At 41.7% G+C, this 24,343-nt stretch overlaps 1 pseudogene; it reads right to left on the bottom strand.

Annotated features, from left to right (window-relative positions):
- The window catches only part of LOC100619247 (SNW domain-containing protein 1-like), a 47,984-nt pseudogene extending 46,257 nt beyond the window's left edge, over positions 1 to 1,727 (bottom strand).
- Positions 1,728 to 24,343: the final 22,616 nt, after the last annotated feature.

Genomic DNA, 24,343 nt, shown 5'->3' on the forward strand with positions numbered 1-24,343 from the left:
GAAGAAAAAGAAGAGACCTTAAGAATTCGTTTCTCCCTAAGTTCCCCGTAGGGCAGAGAGAGACTGGGACTGCTCATGAAGTCAGAGTCCAGGATTAATGGACTTAAGAGTGAGCATTAATTAAAGTAAATTACTGTCTGAGCTTTATGGGGCAGATCTATTCTGCCTCTAGGTACCAAAATCCTGGTCCCTCAGTCTTCTGTGAAACCAAGGATACATCTAAAAAGGCCCAGCTCCTCAGTAAGGTGACACTGCTTTCCAAAATCCAGCACCCATCTACAAAAGAGCTCAAAGCAACTTCAGTTCAAAACTGAAGTTGATTTTGTCTTAAGGAAAATGTACTACAAAATAGGTGCCATCCTAGAGTAGAAACTAATGGATTGTGGCTTTTTTCAATCAGACTGGATAGTCATTTGTTGGAGATGTCAAAGAGAGAATTCTGATCAGGTATAGGTTGGACTAGATGGTCATTGAGGTCCCTTCTAACTGAGAGTCACTGATTCTGGGAAAAGTAGAAAGTAGATTCAGAAGGTAGTAAATGGGCTCATTGTTCACTGGAGGTTTGTAAGCAGAGTGAGTGATTATCTCAAGTGTGTTGTAGAAGGGATCCTTGATCAAGTATGATTTGGACTAGGTGGCCCCTGAGGGAAAAGGAGAACCAATGGTCAACGTTCCTTCAAGATACCTTCTGAGCATCCATCTATGATCCTACAGTTATTATTGAGCATTGTCTATGATGTACAATTATTTTCCCTTCAGACTGCTTCCTATTTCCTCCTCACATCTCTGAGAACCAACGAAGAGAGAATGATTACTTTCCTCTATATTAACCGTTAGAGAAACTGAGGCCCAAAGAGTTAAAAGGCTTGGATCATAGAGCTTCAATCTGGATGGAACTTTAGAAGTAATCTATTCTAAGCTTGCTAATTTTATAGAGAAGTAGGTTGAATCTCTAAGAATTAAAATGATTCAACTTAGCACTGCTTTTAAGCACATAATCAATAGTTAATAAATATCAATTGACTGATTGGTGGATGGACTTCAATTTATACTTGAGCAGAACCTCTTAGAATCCTGAGCTTCCTTTAAGGTTCTGACTCACTTGTCTGTTATTCTCTTCACTCTCCTCAACATTACTCTGTGTGTGTATATGCATGTGTATGACTGTGCTAGAGTGTACACATGCATGGATCACCAGTTGTATATGATATGTCTATAAATGCACATACATAGAAATGTGTATATATACACATTAATTCACAGTGATGCTAACCAATATTGGTTAACATTTTTAAAGTGCCTGCTATGTGTTAGGCACTATTTTAAGTGCTTTTTCATTTCAGACTCACAACCCTCGGGTTAGTGGACTCATTTTACAGAAGAGAAAGCTGAAGCTAACCAAAGTTAAATGACTTGTCCAGGATCTCACAACTAGGGAATGCTCAAGGCTGTATTTGATCTTGGGTCTTCCAGATTCCAGGCCCAGTGCTTTACCTACTAGGCTACCTAACTGCCACCAGACCTGTAATTTAGTCAGTTTAAGGAACTTCCAGTGAGGACACTCTACCAACTTTGTATCTAATTGGTGTTTGTGTATGTATTGCTTCTCCTCATTAGAATGTAAGCTCCTTGCGGGTGAGGATTACTTCATTTTTGTCAATATCATATGGGCAAGGCTGACTTGGGTCTTGACCAAAGAATTGATTAACAGCTCGAACTAACTCCATCGCGAAGGAACAAGCTTTATTATAATGGAATAAAGTCATAGAGTGGCTATAGATCAAGAAAGCAAATAAAGCAATTTAAGGTGAGGAGATGAATAAATTAAGCAAAGGATGGGGTGGTAAGCAAAAGGTAAGTAAAGGTAAAAGGGAGTCCAGGTTCTCAGGAATGCTTTTATCTTGGTTAGTTATTAAGGAAGGGGTCATTTGTTTGGGTGGTTGTTGAACTCTGTCTCCAGGGAACTGATATCACTTTACCCGTGATCCACTTTGGTCTGGGTAGCTTTACCCATGATTCACTCTATTTGCCTACTGGGGAGAGCAAACTGCAATGTAAATGGGATGCTAATGATATGTTATACCCCTGTGGGCAACTTTTGGTCAAATTTTGCTCTTTTCAGTGAAGACTTTAAGAAAGACCACGAGTGTGGACACTGAGCATGGTTTGAACCTAGACCTGTGTGGCTGGGAAACTGAGCCCCCTCTAGTTGCTGTCCAGAGACCTTCAACCAATAAACTAGATTATGGCTAAAGATTGATGGGAGGGGTTTTCTCATAATTGTGACTCTAAGACACTTATACATCTTATCTGAAAGGTGGCCCCGTACTAATCTACTAATGATTGTTTCTCTGTTCTTTACATTGTTTACAGCTACTTGGCAGGTTTTGTGGGACATTTCAGCCTACATCAAATGGACTCCCAGTGTCTAGCATGTGCTTAATAAATGTTTGTGGAATGAATGAATCAAGATTCAACCCCAAATCACACAGTAGTGTCCACTATGGGGCTAAGTTTTGAGTTCATGACTCCAACTAGTGACTAGGGAAAGAATATGTGATCCCAAGAAAAGGGAAGAGGTAAAAACACAGGCAAGTCAATGCCCTGGGTCACCCTCCCCTCCTTCCCCCCAATTTGGTTATTGTAATTCTGCCCTGTTCTTCCTCCACCCCTCCACCTCCAATTCTAATTGTGACATCACCACCATTGTGGTGCTCATTGGCACTTAACACATCCTAGAAAGAGTAATTGGAAGGGTGGTGGTGGAGAGCATTTCTTTTATGTTATACATGGAGAAACCAAAGCCTGAGCAATGGAGACGAGAATGTCAGAGCAGAAATACACAAAGGAACATGGAATGTTTATCTAGTCCCATAATTTCAGAGTTTGACGGTATCTCATGGACCTCACAGTTCTATCCCTAACTGAACAAGAATCATCTCTCAATCCATTCTACCTCCTGCCTTCAATTGAATATATCTTGTGAGGGGAGCTCTGCTATCACTGGGGGCAGCCCATTCATTCCTCTTTTGGACAGATCTAATTGCTTTTGTTCCTTTTTCATTTTAAATCCTTACTTTTTGCTTTAGTAACAATTTTAAGACAGAAAGGCAAGGGCTAGGCAAGTGACTTCCCAGGGTCACACAGCTATGAAATGTTGGAGACCAGATTTGAACCCAAGTCCTTCTGACTCTAGGCTTGGTGCTTGATTCACTGTGCCACCTAGCTGGCCCTTGGACAGATCAAATCATTAGGAAGTTCTTTCTTGTACTGGACCAAAATTTTCCTCTGACTTCCATCCATTTGTAAGGGTGATGGATTTGAATAGCTTACTTAAGACATCCATTCCCTCTCTCCTCTCCTCAGTTGTTGTCTTCATAGTTCCCTCGGTCAGTCCTTCTACTGCATAACCTAGATGGCCCAGTGGATAGAGTACTGGTCCTCAAGTCAGGAAAACTTGACCTCCTGAGTTCAAATACAACCTCAGACTCTTACTAGATGAGTGACCCTGGTCAAGGTACTTTACTTTGTTTGCCTCAGTTTCCTCAACTGTTAAATGAGGTGGAGAAGGAAATAGGAAACCACTCCAGCAACTCTGCCAAGAAAACCTCAAATGGGGTCACAAAGACCCCAAGTGGTCCTTCATCAGCCTAGTAAGCCCTGGTTATTCTCTAGTTTGCTAACATCTTTTCTAAGAGGTAGACATCAGCATCCACATGTGTGCTAACCAGGGCAGAATCCAGAAGAATTATCTCTTCTCCCTCCTTTTACACACTTGTCTCTATTAATTCAGCCTAAGAACTCAACTATTTATGGCTGCTAGGCATACATCATACTGTTGAGCCTTTTTTGAGCTTGGAATCCACTGAAAGCTCTCTATCTTTTTTCCACTGAACTGCTACCTAGTCATACCTCGCTGATCCCTACATTGTACAAATAAGGAAACTGAGGTTCAAAAAGGAAAGTAGCTTGTCAAATAATATAACTTATTAGGGACTATACCATATTAAAAGCCAAAAGTCTCTAAGTTCAAGATTCTAGTTTAAGATTATACCTACTATAACTCATGAGAGACTAAATTTGAGTAGAATGAAACATAAGGTTTATCAAAGAGGAAAATGTAGGGGTGCCTGGGCCCCAACTTTCACCTCTCTTTCCCCTTTCCTTCCTTTTCTGCTGTTGCCTCCCTTTGATTTTGCCCCCAGTAGATTTGTTCAGGGGAAGACAAGGCAATCCTTAAGCCAGGAGGTGATAAACAAGTCCCCTGACTTCCCCGAACTCCCATCCAATTTACCGTTTCCTCATCTTGAGCCAGGTTTGTTTGTGTTAATAAAGCAAATGGCCTATTCTGATCCAGACCAGAGTGACAGGGGGCATGAAATCTTGGAGGCTCTGCATTGCTCCCTGCATACAAAATCAGGCAGCTAGTGCCGGGTAAGGGGCAGGGGGATGGGAAGTGAGTCAATAAGGGAGGTTGCCCATCATGCTTATCCCTCTAAGGATGAAGATCTGTTCAGTTGACTGGGGGCAGGTGGGAGGAGGATTGAAGGAAGAATGCTGGAGCAGGGGAACCCTGCAGAGATACTTACTAGATCCCACAAAAGTCCTTTTTTTAATTTTTTTTTAACCCTTACCTTCCATCTTGGAGTCAATACTGTGTATTGGCTTCAAGTCAGAAGAGTGGTAAGGGCTAGGCAATGGGGGTTAAGTGACTTGCCCAGGCTCACACAGCTGGGAAGTATCTGAGGCCAGATTTGAACCCAGGTCCTCCCATCTCTAGGCCTAACTCTCAATCCACTGAGCCATCCAGCTACCCCCCACAAAAGTCCTTTTTGAGAGATCTTTGGACCATAAAAGTGGGAAAAGAGAATTTATCAGGGCAGGAAGCAGGGGACAAGGGACAGGTTTCATGGCCTCTACCCCTCCAGAGAAATATTCCAACTCTACATTCAGCTACCTTACTTTTACCAAGGATCGGGGTGCTTGGAAACTGGGATGTTCATTCTAAAAGAATCTTCCCTAGGGAATTCTGCACCCTATTTACCTTCTGGACAGAGGCTATATTACTGGGATTCCTTTTTACCAAACCTTGTCTCTTTCATGGAGCCTTAATATCCCCCATAAATCTCCCATCTCCCCCTCATCCTTGTCAATAATTCTTTATTCTCCTACCAATCTTCAGACTCCTCATTGAGCATTCCTTCCACATTCTCATGAGGTGGTCCTATCCCTCCCCCATCAACCTGGACCTCTCTTATGGAGTCTCCTATTCCCTCTATGAGCTTCTACTCATCTCCTCCCTCACTGAGCTCCCCTACCTCAGCCAATCTTCCTCTTCCTCATAGAGTGTTCTATTCCCTCACAGAACTCCCCATTTCCCTCATAGTGTCCTGTATACCCTAACTGAGCCCTCATCTCCCTGACTGAGCTCCTAAGTCAGTGATGGCAAACCTTTTAGAGACTGAGTGTCCAAACTGCAACCCTCACACTGCATGTGAGCCCCCCACCCCTACCCCAAATACGAAGAGCTCTCATTGGGCTGCTGGGCAGAGGGATGAGTGGTGTGAGAAATGTGTCAGGCACATGTGGAGAGGGGAAAAGGGAGCAGCCTCCTCCAGTACTCTCTGGCATGCATGCCATAGGTTCACCAACATGGTTCTAAGCTATTATGGAATTTCCTTTTGTCTCACTAAGACCTCACCCCAGGCACTCAGATTTAATGCAACCTCTTCTCTCTTTTAAATTAGGGAAACTGAGGCTCATTCTATTCCATAATTCTGAATTTTTTTTCCATTCCATGTCAAATCCTTCTTCCCCACAACTCTGAGGTCTAAATCACTGAAGACTGGGTAAGAAAATCATCAATCCTCAATAATGAGGCCCAAAGGGAGCCATCTAGTAACCCTCCACTACTGACACCCTCCTCTGCCAGTTTGTCTGAGAGAAGAGTCTTCCTTTAGGTCCTGTCCCAAACTCTGCTATAGGAGAGGTAAGTCAGACAAAAGAGAGAGAAACCAGTTTGAGATCATCCAAATTCCTTGGATAATCAGGTCCTAGGTAATTGAAAGTTGGAAGTAACCACACTTAGGCTTAATCTCTTGCCCTTCTCTCAAGCCTCAAATCCTTGGTCACAAACTGGGTTTGAAGCTTGGCAATAAACCCATTCGAAGATGTATAAATCCTTTTTTAATCAATAAGGATCATTTATGTTGGGAAACTTTGGGGGACCAGTCTCTCTCCACAGGGAACCACAGTTCCATAGTCTCGGATTGAACATATACTTCAGGCATGGACAAACGTGAAAGGGACCTAAGACATCATTTAGTTCAAGAATATCATTTCACAGAGGTTCCTCTGTCCCAGGTTCTGAACCTTTCCTCTATTCTGGATGCCTTTGGGCAATATCCAATAAAGCCTATGGATCCCTTCTCAGAAGCATGTTCCAAAAGGCAGAAAATCAAACACCCAGAATAAATTAATTATATTGAAATACAGTTATCAAAACATTTAAAAGTATATTGGGAGCAGCTAGGTAGCTCAGTGGATTTAGAGGTAGGCCTAAAGACTGAAGGTCCAGGGTTCAAATTTGACCTCAGACACTTGCTAGCTGTGTGAACCTGGGCAAGTCACTTAACACTCTAGCCCTTACCTAGCCCTTACCAGTCTTCTGTCTTGGAACCAACACACAGTATTGTTTCTAAGACAGAAGTTATGATTTAAAAAAACAAAAACAAGCATATAAATCCCAGGTTAAGCACCCCACCCCCTGATCTAACCACTAGGTAACATGAAAGAGAAGGGAAGAAGCACCTAATCTGTGTAGTCAGGTACCGTGCTAAGTACTTTAAATGGGACATCTTTTCAGAACAGTTTCTTTGAGATAAGGCACATGGCAAACTTCGAGAGAGTAGAGGACTTGGGTTCAAATTTCTGTTCTACTACTTACTACTAGTTTGACTTTGGGCAAGTTACTTTATTTATGTCTTTGAACCTTAGCTACAAAATAAAGGGAATAGATTACATTATCTCTAAAGTTGTTTTTAGTTCATAGCAAGTGGAGAACTGGCCTTGGAGGGAAGAAGACCTGTGTTCAAACTCTGCCTTAGATACTTCATAGCTGTATGACCATGGGTGAGTCACTTAACCTCTGTTTGCCTCAGTTTCCTCATCTATAAAATAAGCACAATGATAGCATCTACTTCACAAAGTTGTGGTAAGGACCAAGTGACTTCACATATGTAAAATGCTTTACAAAAAAGCATTTAAAAGCTCTATCAATGCTAGCTATCATTATTATTCCTTATGATCCTGGGATGGCATGTTTCAAATACTTCTTCTCTCATTTAGTGCCTGTGTGAACTTGAACAAGCTGAATAATGCTCTCTCAGTTTCTTTCTCTGTAAAATAAGGTAATTGGACACAATGGCTGCTTAAATGCCTTCTAAATCTAGATCTATGACCCCTTCACAAGTCATAAGGCAATATTTGGAAAATGAGGTTGACCCCCCCCCTTGCTAAGCCCCTCCACTTCTGGGATTCTTGTACACACCAAGGAGCTCTGGGAGCAGCTTTGCTGACACTATCCACCCTTCAGCTAAGGATCCTTTTAAGAACCCCAAACACACAGGTACCTTATTACCTGAAACTGTGAAGCAGTTTGCACAAGGAAGGCTTAATCTCGGACCCATCCAGATGCTCAGGCAGGTTAATCTTATAACTAAAAAGAGGAAATAGACCTCACATTCCTTCTCCTCTTTAACTGTAGCTGGAAGGCTTTCAGCTCCTGCCCTTACCCTGAAAAGAGAGATCCGAAAGCAAGCTGGCATCTGGGCCTGTTGTGTCTGTCTCTCTTGGCCTCCCTTCGCAGTCCAAACCCCCTTATATTCAGCACAAAATTAACAACTCAGGGCTACCTCATGAGTATTTCTGTCAAATGGAGGGGAAGGTAGAGAAAGGTAAAGAAAAGGAGAAGAGGAGAAATTGGGGATGAAAGAAGGGGAGGAGGAGACAAGAAAAAGGAGGAAGAAGAAAAGAAAAGATAAGGAATAAGAGCAAAGAGAAGAGGTAGAGGTAAAAAAAGAGTTATAGAAAAGGAAAAAGAAAAGAAGAAAAATCTGGATATGATGTGAAAAGGAAGAGGAGGAGAAAACAAAAGGAGGGAGAAAAGAAAATGGAAGGTGAAGAAGAGAAGAAAGAGAGGACAGGAAGAAAGAAGGAAAGAGAGAAGAGAGGTAGAGAGTGAGAGGAAAAAAAGAAGGAGAAAGGAGGAGGTAAAAGAGTTGGAGGAGAGAAGGGAGAAATGGTTTGAAAGAGAAGCCTGGTAATAGAAGGAAGAATAAAAAGAGCAAGAGAAGGAAGGATAAAAGGAAAATAAACAAGGAAGGAGATGAGCTGGCAGAGAAGGGAGGGGTGAGATTGGAGATTAGAAAGAAATGGAGGAAGTAGAAGAAATCGAGGAGAAGAAAGAGGAGGAAAAGGCAGTCAAAAAGCTGACTGAGGTTTGTGATCCTCACCTTGTGTGTATGTGCGTCCAATAAAGAAACAGTGGGGTTCCTAAGAATGGGGATTGGAGACTCAGGTTCTAGCCCTATTTCTGCCATTTGTTCATTCTATGAATCTAGAACAAATCACTTTCCCCTCTTGGACTCAGTTTCCACAGCTATAAAATGGGTATAAGTGATTCCCCCTAGGGTTGTTGTGAGGATTCAATAAGATTCTGGGTGGGAAAGAGCTTTGCAGCTAAATCATGAGGGATTCATGTTATTAGAATCCAAAAAGTGTAGAAACCAAACCAAGGTAAGTGACTATCACTTCTCTCTCTTCTTACTCCCTCTCCCTTGCTCAGGCTCTCTGTCATGCTCTGTGTGTGTGTGTGATCAGGTTTGCAATGAGCCACAGAGATACTTAAAATGATTGGGGAAGAAAGGCTTCTCCAGCTTCCAAGATCTGCAGCAACAGCAGCAGCAAGGGCATCAGAACGGCAGGCTCCCAAATCCTCCTTCTTCCATGTACCCTGGATGTACTTGGTAAGGATGATCCAGGCAGGAAGGCAAAACACACACACACACACACTTTAGAACCCCAGACCCATCCCCAAAAGCCCCAATGCCTGGGCTGCCCCAGATTTCTAACCATCTTTGGGGGGGACCAGATATTCTCCAATTCTCCAAAGGCAACAAGGGGGAAACTTTCCTCTAGAATCTAGGTGGTACAGTGGACAGAATCCTGGGCTTAGAGTCAGGAAGATCGGAGGTCTTAGATGCTTGACAAGCTGTGTGTCCCTGGCCAAGTCCCTTACCTATGCCTGCCTTTATTTCCCCATGTCTAAAATAGAAATAACAAAAGGGTCTACTTCTCAGAGGGGTTGTTGTGACTTTCAAATGGATAATATTTTTGTAAAGCACTTACCATAGTGACTGATACATAGTAACACTTTATATATGTTAGCTGTTATGTATTATTATTATTAATTCTACTCAATCATGGTTGGGCTAAAGCAAACTCTGCTACAGACCCAAGTCTCTGAAAGTAAAACCAAGTAGATAAGCTTGAAATGGCCTGGTTCATTCATTCATTTATTGATTCACTAAATTCATATTGGGTCAGACACTGGGCTAGTTAGTGAAGATACAAAATAAGAATAAAAACAATTCTGTGTTTGAGGAGTTTACATTTTACTGGGGACATATTCCACATTATGAGTTTGATACTAGGCAAAATATGATGGAATGAGAAAAAAACATGGTAGTGTAGAAAGAGCCAGAACTTGGAGGGATCAAAAGACTTGGGTTCAAATTCTAGCTCTGCTATTTATTGGCTATAATACATTAAGTAAATCATTTAACCTCTGGGCATCAGTTTCTTGGAAAACAATGAGACAGCTGGCCTGACTTTTTCCCAAAGGTCTGCTCTAAGCTTGAAATATGATGACCCTATTAGAAGCTAAAGTCGGCTACAGGAAACTGAATCACTGAAGTACTGACTGATGAGAGATGCTGTTGAAGGTCAGGCTGAGGGTGATTTCTCTCTAAGGATTTGGTAACATCCCCAAACTTCTTTGCAGTCCTGAGACTCTTCCATTAGACTGTGATCTCTCTGAGGACAGAGGGTGTCTTTTGTCTTTCTTTTTTATCTCCAGTGCTTAGCACAAAGCCTGGCACATAGTAGGTGCTTAAACAGATGTTCATTGACTTTCTACTTCCTATTCTTTATTCCTCTAAACTATGAGGCATCCAAGACCAAGAGATGAAGCACAGGATTATAGATAGAATTGAATAAGACTTCATCTAGTTTCCTTCCCCATTCCCATTTTTTAATAAAGAAGAAAATGAAAACTAAAGAGATTAAAAACTTTCCCACAGTAACACAACTAGTAAATAAAAGATCCAGAATTCAAACCCAGATTGTTTGATTCCCAATCTATTGGTTATTCTCTGATTCATTTCCTTATACCATCATTTTATGGGGAAACTAGGTAGCATGAGAGATAGAGCACCAGGCCTGGAGTCAAGAGAAACTGTATTCAAATAATTCCTCAGATACTTCCTAGCTGTATGACCCTAGGTAAGTCATTTTACTACCACCCATTGCCTAGCCCTAGCAGCTCTTCTACCTTAAAATTGATGCTAAGTCAGAAAAAGAGGCATTTAAAATCTGAGAATACATACCAAGAAAGTCAATCTTTGAAAGATGAAAATGGAAAAAAGGGGGGGGGCAGAACTTAGAACTCCCACAATGAACACTGCTAATTTGGATGCTATCAGCCAATCAAGCAGGAAGTGGGACAGATATCACGGCAGGAAAATTAGACCCATTTTCCATTCTAATTGATCAGAGTTCTGCCTTAGCAGCATCTGACCTTCGCTTGATAATCCTCTCTGATCCCCTGTGCCAACTTCCAGGGAAGAACTAAGGAAAAGTTAGTCACAGATCAAACAGTATCTCTTTGAAAAATGCCCTGCAGATGTGAGAACTAGACACAAAGGGCACTCTAATAGACTTGCCCTCTGACCGTAAAGGTTTTATCTCACACTCCAAGATGGCAATGGGGGGGGGAGAATTGGGGTTCATAACGGGCTATAGCAAGACCCCTGCCCTTTGGGACTCTTCCCAGCTAAGGTAGGGGCTAATGTGACAGTTAGAGATGAGAAAATCAAGGCTCAGAGAGATTAAGGGACTGGACCAGTCACACAGCTAGTAAATATCTGAGTTCAGATCTATACCTACGGCTTTTCTGACTCCAAAATCAAGGATTTCTACGTACTCAAATCAATCCAAGATGTCTTTGTATTCATTGTAGGAGTACCCAGAATAGGGTGCCACCCTCAGTCCTGGAGAGTCCAAGGCTGGGATGACAGACAGCCTTCTCTCTCAGAGTTTTCATCCTATAGGAGCAGACAAGCAAGAACAGTCAAAACTATGATAGGAAGGAGAGTGAGATAAGGGCAAAAGAAAGGTCCAAGAAAAGGCCAGAAAAAATGTTGAGAAAGGGAAGAGATTGGGGCAGCTAGGTAACACAGTGGAGAGAGAGGCAGGCCTTGGGCAAGTCACTTAACCCTAATTGCCTAGCCCTTGCCTCTCATCTGTCTTAGAGTTGGTAGTATGAAGGTAAGAATGAGAGGTGGGGGGAGACAGGAGAGAGGGAGGGACAGAGGAAAAGAGGAGAAGAGAGAGACAGGAGAAGGGTGTAGAGAAGGAAAGAAAGAGGGATGGAGGGAATGGGGGGTGAGACAGAGAGAGAGAGAAACAGACAGAGAAGAAAGAGAAAGAGGGAGGGAGGGAGGGAAGAAAGGAGGGAGAAAGAGACAGAGCCAGAGGTGGAGAGAGACAGACAGACAGACAGACAGACAGACAGACAGAGAAGAGAGAGAGAGAGAGAGAAGAGAGAGAGAGAGAGAGAGAGAGAAAGAGAGAGAGAGAGAGAGAGAGAGAGAGAGAGAGAGAGAGAGAGAGAGAGAGAGAGAGAGAGAGAGAGGGAGGGAGGGAGAGAATTTCACCTAGGGAACATTGTAGAGAAGGAATGAGTGAATCTTCCCTGCTTCCTATTCCTATTCCTATCAAGGGCAACCCTACTGTCCCAGTCCCTCAGGCTTCTAACCTAAGACTCATCCTCCACCCTCACTATCTCTCACCCCCTCCCCATATCCCCTGTTGCCAAACCCATCCGTTTCACCTTGTCAGCATCTCTTGTCTATTTTACCTTTTAGATATCTCTCCACTATACCCCTTCTCTCCTCTGACATTGCCCCTATCCTGATGCAGATACTCCCCTCCTCACACCTGAATTATTGCAATAATCTATGGAGGGGTCCTCCTGCCTTATCTCCCCTACCCCAGTTCATTCCCCCACTCAGCAGTGAAATTAATGTTAAAGTATAAGTCTGATCATATCACATATTCCCTCCCCTCCATCAATAGATTCTTAGAGGCTCCCTATTACCTTCTCCATCAAATGTAAAATCCTCTGTTTGGCATTCAAAGTCCTTTATAACATGTTTTACCCTGAGTCTTCTTACAATTATTCCCCTCTGGGCAGCTGGGTGGTTCAGTGGATTGAGAGCCAGGTCTAGAGATAGGAGGTGCTGGGTTCAAGTCTGACCTCAGACACTTCTTAGCTTTGTGATGCTAGGCAAATCACTTCACCCCTATTTTCTAGTGCTTACCAATACACAGTATTGATTCTAAGATGGAAGGCAAGGGTTTTAAAAAAACACAATTATTCCCCTCCGTGTTCTCTGACACTGGGCTCCTTGCTACCTCTCAAGCAAGACCCTTCATCTCCTGACTCTGTGTCTGATCCCTGGAATGCTCTTCTTCCTCATCTCTGCCTCCTGGCTTTCCCAGCTGCCTTCAAGCCCCAGCTAAAATCTCTAAAAGAAGTCTTTCTTCATATTTCCTCAATGCCAGTGGCTTCCCTCAATTGATTATCTCTAATTTATCCTGTCTATATCTTTGTAGTACACAGTTGTTTATAGCTTGTCTTCTCCCCATTAGCCTGGGAGCCCAAGGACTCTCTTTTTCCTTTCTTTGTATACCCAGAGCACAGCACGGTGGTACATGGCACATAATAGGGGCTTAATAAATGCTTGCGGACTTGAGAAGAATGAATTAATGAGTGATCAATATTTTAAAAGCTTGTAAACATTTGCTGTGTACCAGGTACGTTACTAAGACCTGGAGAAGTAAACACAAGAGAGAAACACTCTGTGCCTTTTATAGGACTCAGAAACTAATAGAAAAAGTCAAACAATACAAGATATTTCAAAGTCTTGGTGCAGTTTAAAGCCTGAATTCTTGAGTCTTGGATGTGGGAAGGGGCTTTTAGTCCTTAAAGTCTCAGATGACTCAAGTCTTAGGACAATTGATAAACAGGACCCTTCCCAAGAATAGTTGATTTTTTCCAGAATAATAGGTGGAAAGCAATGTGATAAAAAGCATCAATGATCAACCAACAAACCTCTATGACTATGTGCCAAGCACCATGCTGAGCTCTGGAGAGGAAGAGGTAAGGAAAAACAGTCCTTGCCCTCCTGCAGCTCGCAGTCTAATGGGAGAGAAATGACATGCAAACAACTATATCTGTATAAGGAAGATACAGTACTTTTTTCTTGTTCAGTTGTGTCCAACTCTTCATGACCCCATGGACAATAGTATACCAGCACTATCCATGGGGTTTTCTTGACAATGATATTGCAGTGTTTTGCCATTTCATTTCTCCAGTGAATTAAGGTTAACTGACTTACCTAGGGTCACATAGCTAGTGAGTGTCTGGGGCCATATTTGAACTACATTCTAGGCTCTCTGTTCTATCTACTGAACCATCTTACTATATAGCCATCAATATACAAAAGAGATGAGAGGTATTCTCACGTTGGAAAGTACTAGTAGCATGGGGAACTGGGAAAGGATTTTTTTCCTTGAATTTAGTCTTGAAGGAAGCCATGGAAACCCCCAGGCCAGGGTAAGCAGAGGGAGCATTCTAGATGTGAAGGACAGCTGCTACAAGGCATAGAGTTGGGAGATATGTTATATTTGAGGAACAGCAAGTAACAGATCAAAACAATGATCCAAGACATTTCCAAAGGATCTGTGATGAAAAATGTTCTCCACCCCCAGAGAGAGAACTGATGAACTCTGAGTGCAGATTGAAGTATACTTTTTTCATTTTTTGTTCTTTTTTTGCAACATGGCTAATATGGAAATATGTTTTGCAAGACTTCATATGTATAATTTATATCCTATCACTTGTCTTCTCAATGGGTGAGGAAGGAATAGGAAGGAAGAAAATGTGGAACTCAGGTGTTTTTTTAGAAGGAATGGAGAGAGGGAGAAAGGAAAAGGAGAAAGGAAAGGAGGGAGGAAGGGAGGGAGGGAGGGACAGAGGAAGGGAGAGAGGGAGGGACAGAGGAAGGGAGGGAGGGAGGGAGGGAGGAAGGAAGGAAGGAAGGAAGGAAGGAAGGAAGGAAGGAAGGAAGGAAGGAAGGAAGGAAGGAAGGAAGGAAGGAAGGAAGGAAGGAAGGAAGGAAGGAAGGAAGGAAGGAAGGAAGGAAGGAAGGAAAGAAGAGTTTTTAAAAGGAAGGGAAGAATGAGAGGAAGAGTGGTCATATATATAGACAGGAAAGGCAGGAGGGAGTCAGCTGGGAAAGAGTGAATGCCAAACAGAGGATGACTATGGAGGGCCTAGTTCCCTCTAGATAGGGTGAATTCTCATCACCCAGAATCAATCAGAAAAGGTTTCAAGGATGAGTCAACACACTTGAAGGAAGTTAGGGATTTAAACAGAGGGAGATGGGGAAGAGGTGGGGTTGAGGAGTGAACAAAGACACAGAAACTAGAGGACAAAACAAAACCAAAAATGGAGAATGAGCTAGCTAGGCTGGACTGCCAGGAGCCCAAAGGTGAGAAGAGTAAGGTGAAGCTAGGCACATAGGTTGGAGCCAGATTTTGAAAGGCCTTGAATGCCAGGGTTGGGAGCTTATCTATTATTCTCTTCCCTAAAGAGTCCCGGAAAGAATGGCTGGTTAGTGAGAGCCCTGTAGGGAATCATGAAAACTATTCCCTGAAGTAGCTCAGCAAAAAGAGTTTGGATAATTTGATTCAATCCAATTCACCACTTACTACGTGCTTGGGCCTATGCTTGGCACTCTGGGGGAGAGAGAGATGAGTAAGACACGGTCCCTGCCCAGAATGGCCAACTCAGAATCTCATCAGGAAGCTAGGACTCAAATATGTGAGAGTTTAAAGAGAACAGCAGGCAAAACGAGCCTCCCTTGATGTGGGGCACATAGTACTAAGAGCCACTGGACTTCAGAGGAAGGAGAGCTCCCCATGGACTGGAGAAAATCAGGGAGAGCCTCCTGGAGAAGGTGTTTGAAAGAACTCTCTAGCTCATTATCATCAGCCCTTATGGAGACCAGTATGACCAGACTGAGCATGTTCCCACTTAGGCTGCCTGGAGCCTTGCCACTCCAAGGCTGGAAATTATATTCAGTGTTCAGACACTGAGAAAGAGACTTAGATGTGTCCAACCAATGAGAGCCAGCAATGGCCCTTCAGGAGAGAGACTGATTCCCTTGGATTTGAGAAAGAACAAAAGGATGGAGGAAATAGACAGACTACATTGGAGCAGCAGGCAGCTCAAAGCCCCCAAATGATCAAAACTTAGAATGTTATACCTGGAAGAGCCTTTAGAACATAAACAGGCAGAATTCAGAGGGCCCTTGGAATAATAGCATCAATATTCATTTACATAGCAATTTGAGACTTAAAAAACACTTCAGACACCTTGGAAAAGACCATGTCAGAGCCAAGAAGGATCTTTGAACAGAGTATTAGCTTGGAAGGGACCAAGGAATGAAGGAAGGTAGGAATGGATGAATGAAGAGAGGAAGAAGGGAGTGAAGGATAGAAGAAGGAAGAGAAAGAGGAACAGAGGAAGGAAGGAAGGGAAGGTTTGCTAAGTGTCTCTGCTACAGATTTTACAAATATATCTCATTTGATCTTCATAACATTCCTGGGAAACAGGTACTATTATTATTCCCCATTTTAAAGTTAAGGAAACTGAGGCACACATATATTAAGTGAATTGCTAAAGAGTCACATAGCTAATAAATGTCTGAGGTTGGATTTGAATTCAAGACTTCTTCCAGACTTTGTCTACTAACAATCATGGAATTGGGAAGGCTTCTAAAACCCAGAATGTCAGAGCTGGGAAGGTCCGGTCCTTGAAATATTGAGAGATTATATGATACCATGGAAAGAATGATGGCTCTCACAGCAGAGGACCAGGGTTGGAGTCCTTGGTTCTTCCTCCCACCTAATGAGCTCAGTTAAGTATCTCAAACTCTGAGCCCCACGTAAAATGAAGGGAATGGGGACAGACTAGACGGCCTTTGAGGTCAATTCTAGCTCAAAATCGGTGATCTCAGAGCATAGAAATCAGTGAGACTTTAGAACAAATCAACCAGCAAATACTTATTAAGCACCTACATCAAGTCAAAAAACATTTATTAAGCACCTACTTTGTACCCTATACTAAGTCGTAGGGATTCAATAAAAGGTAAAAGACAGATTCTGCTGCCAAGGAGCTCAGAGTCTAGTGTGGGAGACACCATGCAAACAACTAAGTAAGAATACAATAGATATAGGACAAATTTGTTGTTCTGTCATTTCAGCCATGCCCAACTTTTCATGATCCCATTTGGGATTTTCTAAGCAAAGATACTGGGGTTATTTGCCATTTCCTCTTTTAGATCATTTTACAGATAAGGAAACTGAGGCAAATAGGGTGAAGTGAATTGGCCAGGATCACATAGCTAGTGAGTCTGAGGTGAGATTTGAACTTAGGAAGATGAGTCTAGCCACTTCACCAACAGAAGGAAGGCACTAACATGAAGGAGGAGCAGGTGCTTCTTAGCTCAAACTTGAAAGAGCCAAGGAAGCCAGGAGGCAGAGACAAGGAGGGTGGGCATATGAAGCCTGGGGGGCAATTTTATGCCAGGTACTGGGAATATGAAGTCCAAACTGAATTAGCTCTTGTCCTCAGGGATGTTGTATTCCATGCTGGCTAATAGATGGGGCTTGTGCTGGGACTCTAGTCCCATCTGTATTTCCTCTGCCTTCTAAGATCATCCTTAATGCTGAGTCCTGGATACTTCTTATGGGAAGGGCTAGGGGAAGGGCCCCAGGGTCAGGAGAGAGGAAAAGTAGGGTGGCAGTGGCTAATATTGTCCTCTAGCAGAGATTTGCTTTGGATGGATTGTTCCAACAAATGGCCTGATTCCCCCTGGTTTTTGTAGTACAAACAATCCCAGACTGAGCCTTAGAGAAAAGCAAAAGAATTATTTGTACAGCCTGGAGGGCAGGACTGGCCAGATCCATTCCTATTTTTAAACAGAGCCCATCCATTTGTTCATCTCCTCCTCCCTTTACCTTGGGAGATAGGGTTGAGTCTTGGCACTTTGGGAAACCAGATGTGGGGAAAGGAAATAGAAGATGGGGTGTTTCCGGCTTTGATAGACCTTAGAGGTCATCTAGCCCAACCTCCTCCATTTAAAAGAGGCCCAGAAAGGACAAGGGGTTGGCCCAAGGTAACAAAGCTAGAAAAATAGAAGGATCCCCCTCAGCTATAAATCTATGATTATAAAATCCATTCAATTAAAACTGAAGAACCTGCTTTCTCCAGGGCACTGTAGGAAAGAGGAAATTTAGATTAGGCTCAATCCTGGGACAAGATAGTGGATAAGAGCACCAGCTTTGAAGTGGGGAGGACCTGGGTTCACATCTGGCTTCAGGACCCTAGGCAAGTCACTTAAATATGATTCCTTGCTGATCTAGAATTGGTACTAAGACAAAAAGTAAAGGTTTTAAAAAATAAAATATTTATAAAAGAAGAAATATAGTTCTCTGCATACACACACACACACACATATACTGTTTCCAACTTTGTTCTTGGGAACAACACAGAAGAAAACATAAAATCATAGATATTGAGCCAAAAAGGACCTCAGAGGCCACACAGTCCAACATTTTCATTTTACCAATAAAAATATTGAGACACAGAGTGCTTCTGGTCACAGAGTTTACACGTGCTTATAGCAGAATTTGAATTCAGGTCTTCCTGACTCAGAGTCCAGTCCTATCCACTGTACCGCCTGGCTACCTTATGTCTATGACTTCTATCTACCCCATAACAGCCCTTTAGATAATTGACGACAACAGTCCTACCTTCCCTAGATTTCTTCTTCTCTTCCCTAGATTTCATCTCTCTTCTCCAGGCTAAACAATCCTGCTTCTTTCAAACATGCTTCCTATGAGATAGTTTCCAGGTTCTTTATCATCTCAGACATCTCCCTGGGCCTGTTTCCTTGTCTCTAAAATAAACCAGGATCCATAACACCCGAGGAAGATTCATTAGGAAATCATCCTCAGGGAAAGATAAGTCAGTGTCAGAGGGCATTATGGGAGGTAGACTAAGGAAGAGGCATAGCCTCTGTTCTAGGGGAGCTAGCTAGGGGAGGCTAGAGGAGAGGGAAGACAGTATCCCTACCCTTAGGCTGCTCCTAGGCTGAGGAAGGAGAAACGCGTCTTGTCCTAATGGAGCCCCCAGTCTGAATGGGGAAGCTGGCTCCACCTTTGGGAGCCCCTAATCCCACTGCAGCAGGGAGGGAGCAGCAGTCTCTGGCTCAGGGATGGGAGGTGCTTCGGATGAAGAAGATGGTCCCCAGCAGCCCCCTCCAGCGTGAGGAGGGAACACCAGACCTTAGGCAGATGTCAATAATGGCATCCAATCTCCAGGCTACAGGAGCCTCACTCAGCCCTGAGCCTGCCAGCCCATTCCAGCCAATTCTGCAAAGAGCTCCAAGCAGCACTAAGTGGGCCTTCCGGCGGCTCCCTCCGAGCGGAGAGCGGCGAAATTGGACGGTAATGTGTTGTCGTTCAAATATTTCAGCTGGAGCCAGGGTGAATTATGATGCCGTCCCGCTCGATTCGGGGGAACATCTTTCATAAGAGCTGTGTCTCAGGAACACTTTCAGGAGGAAAATAATAAATAATCGCCCAGGGGGACAGGCAATGAAGAGCTCCTGGCCTCAGGGAGAGAGAGGCAGAGAAGAGTACCCGGTGGAGGGGCCTCTGGGGGCCAGGGGCCTCCATCAGACACGCAGCAGATTCATCACAGGCTGTCAGAGCAGGAAAGGTGCCCTGACCTTAGGACACAGCGTGTCTGAGGAGAAAGGGGGCTTAGAATACAAAATGTTAGGCCCGAGATGGACTCTCAGATTAGAGAAGTCTCAGCTGGGAAGATCCTTAGAGCACACAATGCCAGCGCTGGAAGGGGCCTTGGAACGTGGGATGTCAGAGCTAGGAAGGGTCTTAGGATATAGAAGGAAAAAAGGTGGGAATGGCCTTAGAACTCCGAACGTCAGAGCTGGAAGAGGCCTTAGAATGTGGGATGTCAGAGCTAGGAAGGGTCTTAGGATATAGAAGGAAAAAAGGTGGGAATGGCCTTAGAACTCCGAACATCAGAGCTGGAAGGGGCCTTAGAATGTGGGATGTCAGAGCTAGGAAGGGTCTTAGGATATAGAAGGAAAAAAAGGTGGGAATGGACCTGGATCATAGTAGGTATTTAATAAATGGCTTGTTTCCCTTCTATCTTCCTGTGGCACTGATTCCTGGGAAGAAAGGAAAAGATGAAGAAAACTAATTATAGAATGCTTTGAGTTTCTCATGAAACCATGGTGCAGTAAAAGGAACACTGAACTTTCCGGACAAACTTAGAGTTACTGTATGTGAGTTCAAATCTTGACCTTGCCATTTACTGTCTTGTTGCTGATCAGTCACTTTTCATTTATGTCCAACTCTTTATGACCCCATTTGGGGTTTTCTTGGTAAAAATACTGAAATGCTTTGCCATTTCCTTCTCTAGCTCATTTTACAGATGAGGAAGCTGAGGCACCTAGGGTTAAGCAACTTGCTCAGGGTCACACAGCTATTAAGTGTCTGAATTCAAGAAGATGAATCTTCTTGGCTCCAGGTCCAGTGCTCTATGCACTACGGCACCATCTAACTGCCCATTTACTATCTATTTGACCTCAAATCGAGCAAGTCATTGCATGTCTCTGGGTGTTAGTTTCCTCATCTATAAAATAAGGAGTATGGACTTGATGGCCTCTGAAATTACCATTGTTCACTTAGTTGCCAAATTCAGTGACCTATTCTCAGTCCTTACTCCCCTTGACCTCTCTGGAGCCTTTGGCATTGATCACACTCTCCTCTTTGAGATTCTCCTCTATCCTGGTTTTCCTTCCTTCTGTCTAATTGCTCCTCAGTCTCCTTTGGGGGGGGCAGTCTTATCCCACAGTTTTTATCCTTGGCTTCCTACTCTTCTCATTCTCTATCAATTTGTGTAATAATCTCAACTCTCATGGATTCTAACATAACAGGATCTCATTTTACACAACCAATATGTTCCAAGACCCTTTGCATAAGTTAAAAATCATGCATAATAGTGAATCCCATCATGTAATAAATACTTCTTTTATAAACATACCTCAGTACTTTATGACTTTTTTATTCAAAGATATTTTATTTTCCCAATTACATGCAACAACAATTTTCAACATACAATTTCCAAAATTATGAAATGCAAATTGCCTCCCTTCCTCTCTTCCCTTCCCCATCTCAGAGATAGTAAGCAATTTGATCTGGGTTATACATGTATTATCATGCAAAACATACTGCTGTATTGGTTGTTGTTATAAGAGAATATTCATATAAAACCAAAAAGCCAAAATAAAACCACAAATAAACACATGTGAAAGATAATATGTTTTAATTGGCATTTGACTCCAACAGTTCATTCTCTGGAAGTAGATGGTATTCTTTGTCATAAGTCCTAAATTGTCCTAGATCTTTGTATTGCTGAGTGTAGCCGAGTCTTTCATAGCTGATAACAATATTGTTGTTCTGTATATAAAATTCTCCCAGTTCTGCTTTTTTTGCTCTGCATCAGTTCATGTAGATCTTTCCAGATTTTTCTAAATCAACCTGTTCATCATTTCTTACAGCCCAATAGTATTCCATCACCAACATATTCCATATTTGTTCAGTCATTCCCCAATTGATGGACAGCCTGTTAATTTCCAATTCTTTACTACCACAAGAAAGTTGCTATGAATATTTTTTGTGTAAGTAGGTCCTTCGCCCTTTTTTACAATCTCTTCGGTATATAGACTCAGAAGTGGTATTGCAGGATCAAAGGGTATGACAGTTTTATAGAGCTTTGGGCATAGTTCCTCCAGAATGATTAGATCATGTTTTTTGCATATCATATCATCCTAATCAGCTTACTCCTACACCCTATGCCTATGTATACACCTTCTAATTGCTCTAATACTGAGGAAAAATTTAAGAGTTATAATTATCATCTTTCTATGTGAGATATAAACAGTCTGACCTTATTGAATCCCTTAAATTTTCTCTTTCTTATTTACCTTTTTATGCTTCTCTTGTATCTTGTATTTGAACATTAAAATTCCTGTTAAATCTTTTCATTAGGAATGCTTAGGAATCTATTTTATTAAATTACCATTTTTCATCTGAAAGAATACAGTTTTGCTGGGTAAGTGATTGTGGGTTGTAAAACCAGCTCTTTTGTCGTCTGGAATTTATGTTCCAAGCCATCTGATCCTTTAATGTGGATGGTTTTAAGTGCTGTGTAATCCTGAATGTAGTTCCATGATATTTGAATTGTTTCTTCCTGGATGTTTGAAATATTTTCTTCTCCTCTTGGAAGCTCTTGAATTTCACTGTAATATTCATGGGAGTTGTCCTTTGGGGATTATTTCAGAAGTTGATCTGAGAATTCTTTCAACTTCTATTTTACCATCTTGTTCAAGAATATCAGGGCAATTTTCTTTGATAATTTCTTGTAATACGATGCCATGGATATTTTTATCACGACTTTCAAGTAGTCCAATAATTACTAAATTGTTCTGGATTTATTTTCCATGTCAGTTATTTTTTCATGAGACATTTTATTATTTCTTCTGGGTTTTTTATTCTTTTGGTCTTGTTTTATTGTTTCTTGATATCTCATGAAGTCATTAACTTCTAGTTACTCAATTCTAATTTTTAAGAAATTATTTTTTATGGGCTTTTGAATCTCCTTTTCCATTCAATCTATTTTTTTAAGAAATTATTTTCTTCATTAGATTTTTGAACCTCTTTTACTTACAAGGGTAAGGAGAAGGGAAAACCAAGGGGGGGAGGGGGAGAGGGAGAACAAAAAGGGAGGGAAAGAGAGGGGGGAGGGGGAGGGAAGAAAAAGGGAGGGACTAAAAAGGGAAACATCAAGGGAGGGGACAAGGGGCACTGATTCAAAGTAAATCACTGGACTAAAAGGTAGAGCCGAAGAAGAAAAGGTTAGAATTAGGGAAGGCAATCAAAATGCCAGGGAGTCCACAAATGACAATCATAACTTTGAATGTGAATGGGATGAACTCACCCATAAAACGTAGACGAATAGCAGAATGGATTAGAATCCAAAACCCTACCATATGTTGTCTTCAAGAAACACACATGAGGCGGGTTGACACCCACAAGGTCAGAATTAAAGGATGGAGTAAGACCTTCTGGGCCTCAACTGATAGAAAGAAGGCAGGAGTGGTAATCATGATATCTGATAAAGCCAATGCAAAAATAGACCTGATCAAAAGGGATAGGGAAGGTAATTATATTTTGTTAAAAGGGACTCTAGACAACGAGGAAATATCATTAATCAACATGTATGCACCAAATAATATAGCACCCAAATTTCTAATGGAGAAACTAGGCGAATTGAAGGAAGAAATAGACAATAAAACCATACTAGTGGGAGACTTAAACCAACCATTATCAAATTTAGATAAATCAAATCAAAAAATAAATAAGAAAGAGGTAAAAGAAGTGAATGAAATCCTAGAAAAATTAGAATTAATAGACATATGGAGAAAAATAAATAGGGATAAAAAGGAATACACCTTCTTCTCAGCACCACATGGCACATTCACAAAAATTGACCATACATTAGGTCACAGAAACATAGCACACAAATGCAAAAAAGCAGAAATAATGAATGCAGCCTTCTCAGATCACAAGGCAATAAAAATAATGATTAGTAATGATACATGGAAAACCAAATCTAAAACCAATTGGAAATTAAACAATATGATACTCCAAAACCGTTTAGTTAAAGAAGAAATCATAGAAACAATTAATAATTTCATCAAGGAAAATGACAATGGCGAAACATCCTTTCAAACCTTTTGGGATGCAGCCAAAGCGGTAATCAGAGGCAAATTCATATCCCTGAAAGCTTATATTAACAAACAAGGGAGAGCAGAGATCAATCAATTGGAAATGCAATTGAAAAAACTCGAAAGCGATCAAATTAAAAACCCCCAGCAGAAAACCAAATTAGAAATCCTAAAAATTAAGGGAGAAATTAATAAAATCGAAAGTGATAGAACTATTGATTTAATAAATAAGACAAGAAGCTGGTACTTTGAAAAAACAAACAAAATAGACAAAGTACTGGTCAATCTAATTAAAAAAAGGAAGGAAGAAAAGCAAATTCACAGCATTAAAGATGAAAAGGGGGGCAGCACCTCCAATGAGGAGGAAATTAAGGCAATCATTAGAAATTACTTTGCCCAATTATATGGCAACAAATACACCAATTTAGGAGAAATGGATGAATATATACAAAAATACAAACTGCCTAGACTAACAGAAGAGGAAATAGAATTCTTAAATAATCCCATATCAGAAATTGAAATCCATCAAGCCATCAAAGAACTTCCTAAGAAAAAATCCCCAGGGCCTGATGGATTCACCTGTGAATTCTATCAAACATTCAGAGAACAGTTAACCCCAATACTATACAAACTATTTGACATAATAAGCAAAGAGGGAGTTCTACCAAACTCCTTTTACGACACAAACATGGTACTGATTCCAAAACCAGGCAGGTCAAAAACAGAGAAAGAAAACTATAGGCCAATCTCCCTAATGAATATAGATGCAAAAATCTTAAATAGGATACTAGCAAAAAGACTCCAGCAAGTGATCAGAAGGATCATTCACCATGATCAAGTAGGATTCATACCAGGGATGCAGGGCTGGTTCAACATTAGGAAAACCATCCACATAATTGACCACATCAACAAGCAAACTAGCAAGAACCACATGATTATCTCAATAGATGCAGAAAAAGCCTTTGATAAAATATAACACCCATTCCTATTAAAAACACTAGAAAGCATAGGAATAGAAGGGTCATTCCTAAAAATAATAAACAGTATAT

This window comes from Monodelphis domestica, chromosome 4 (genome assembly GCF_027887165.1).
Source record: "Monodelphis domestica isolate mMonDom1 chromosome 4, mMonDom1.pri, whole genome shotgun sequence".
Classification (NCBI taxonomy): domain Eukaryota; kingdom Metazoa; phylum Chordata; class Mammalia; order Didelphimorphia; family Didelphidae; genus Monodelphis; species Monodelphis domestica.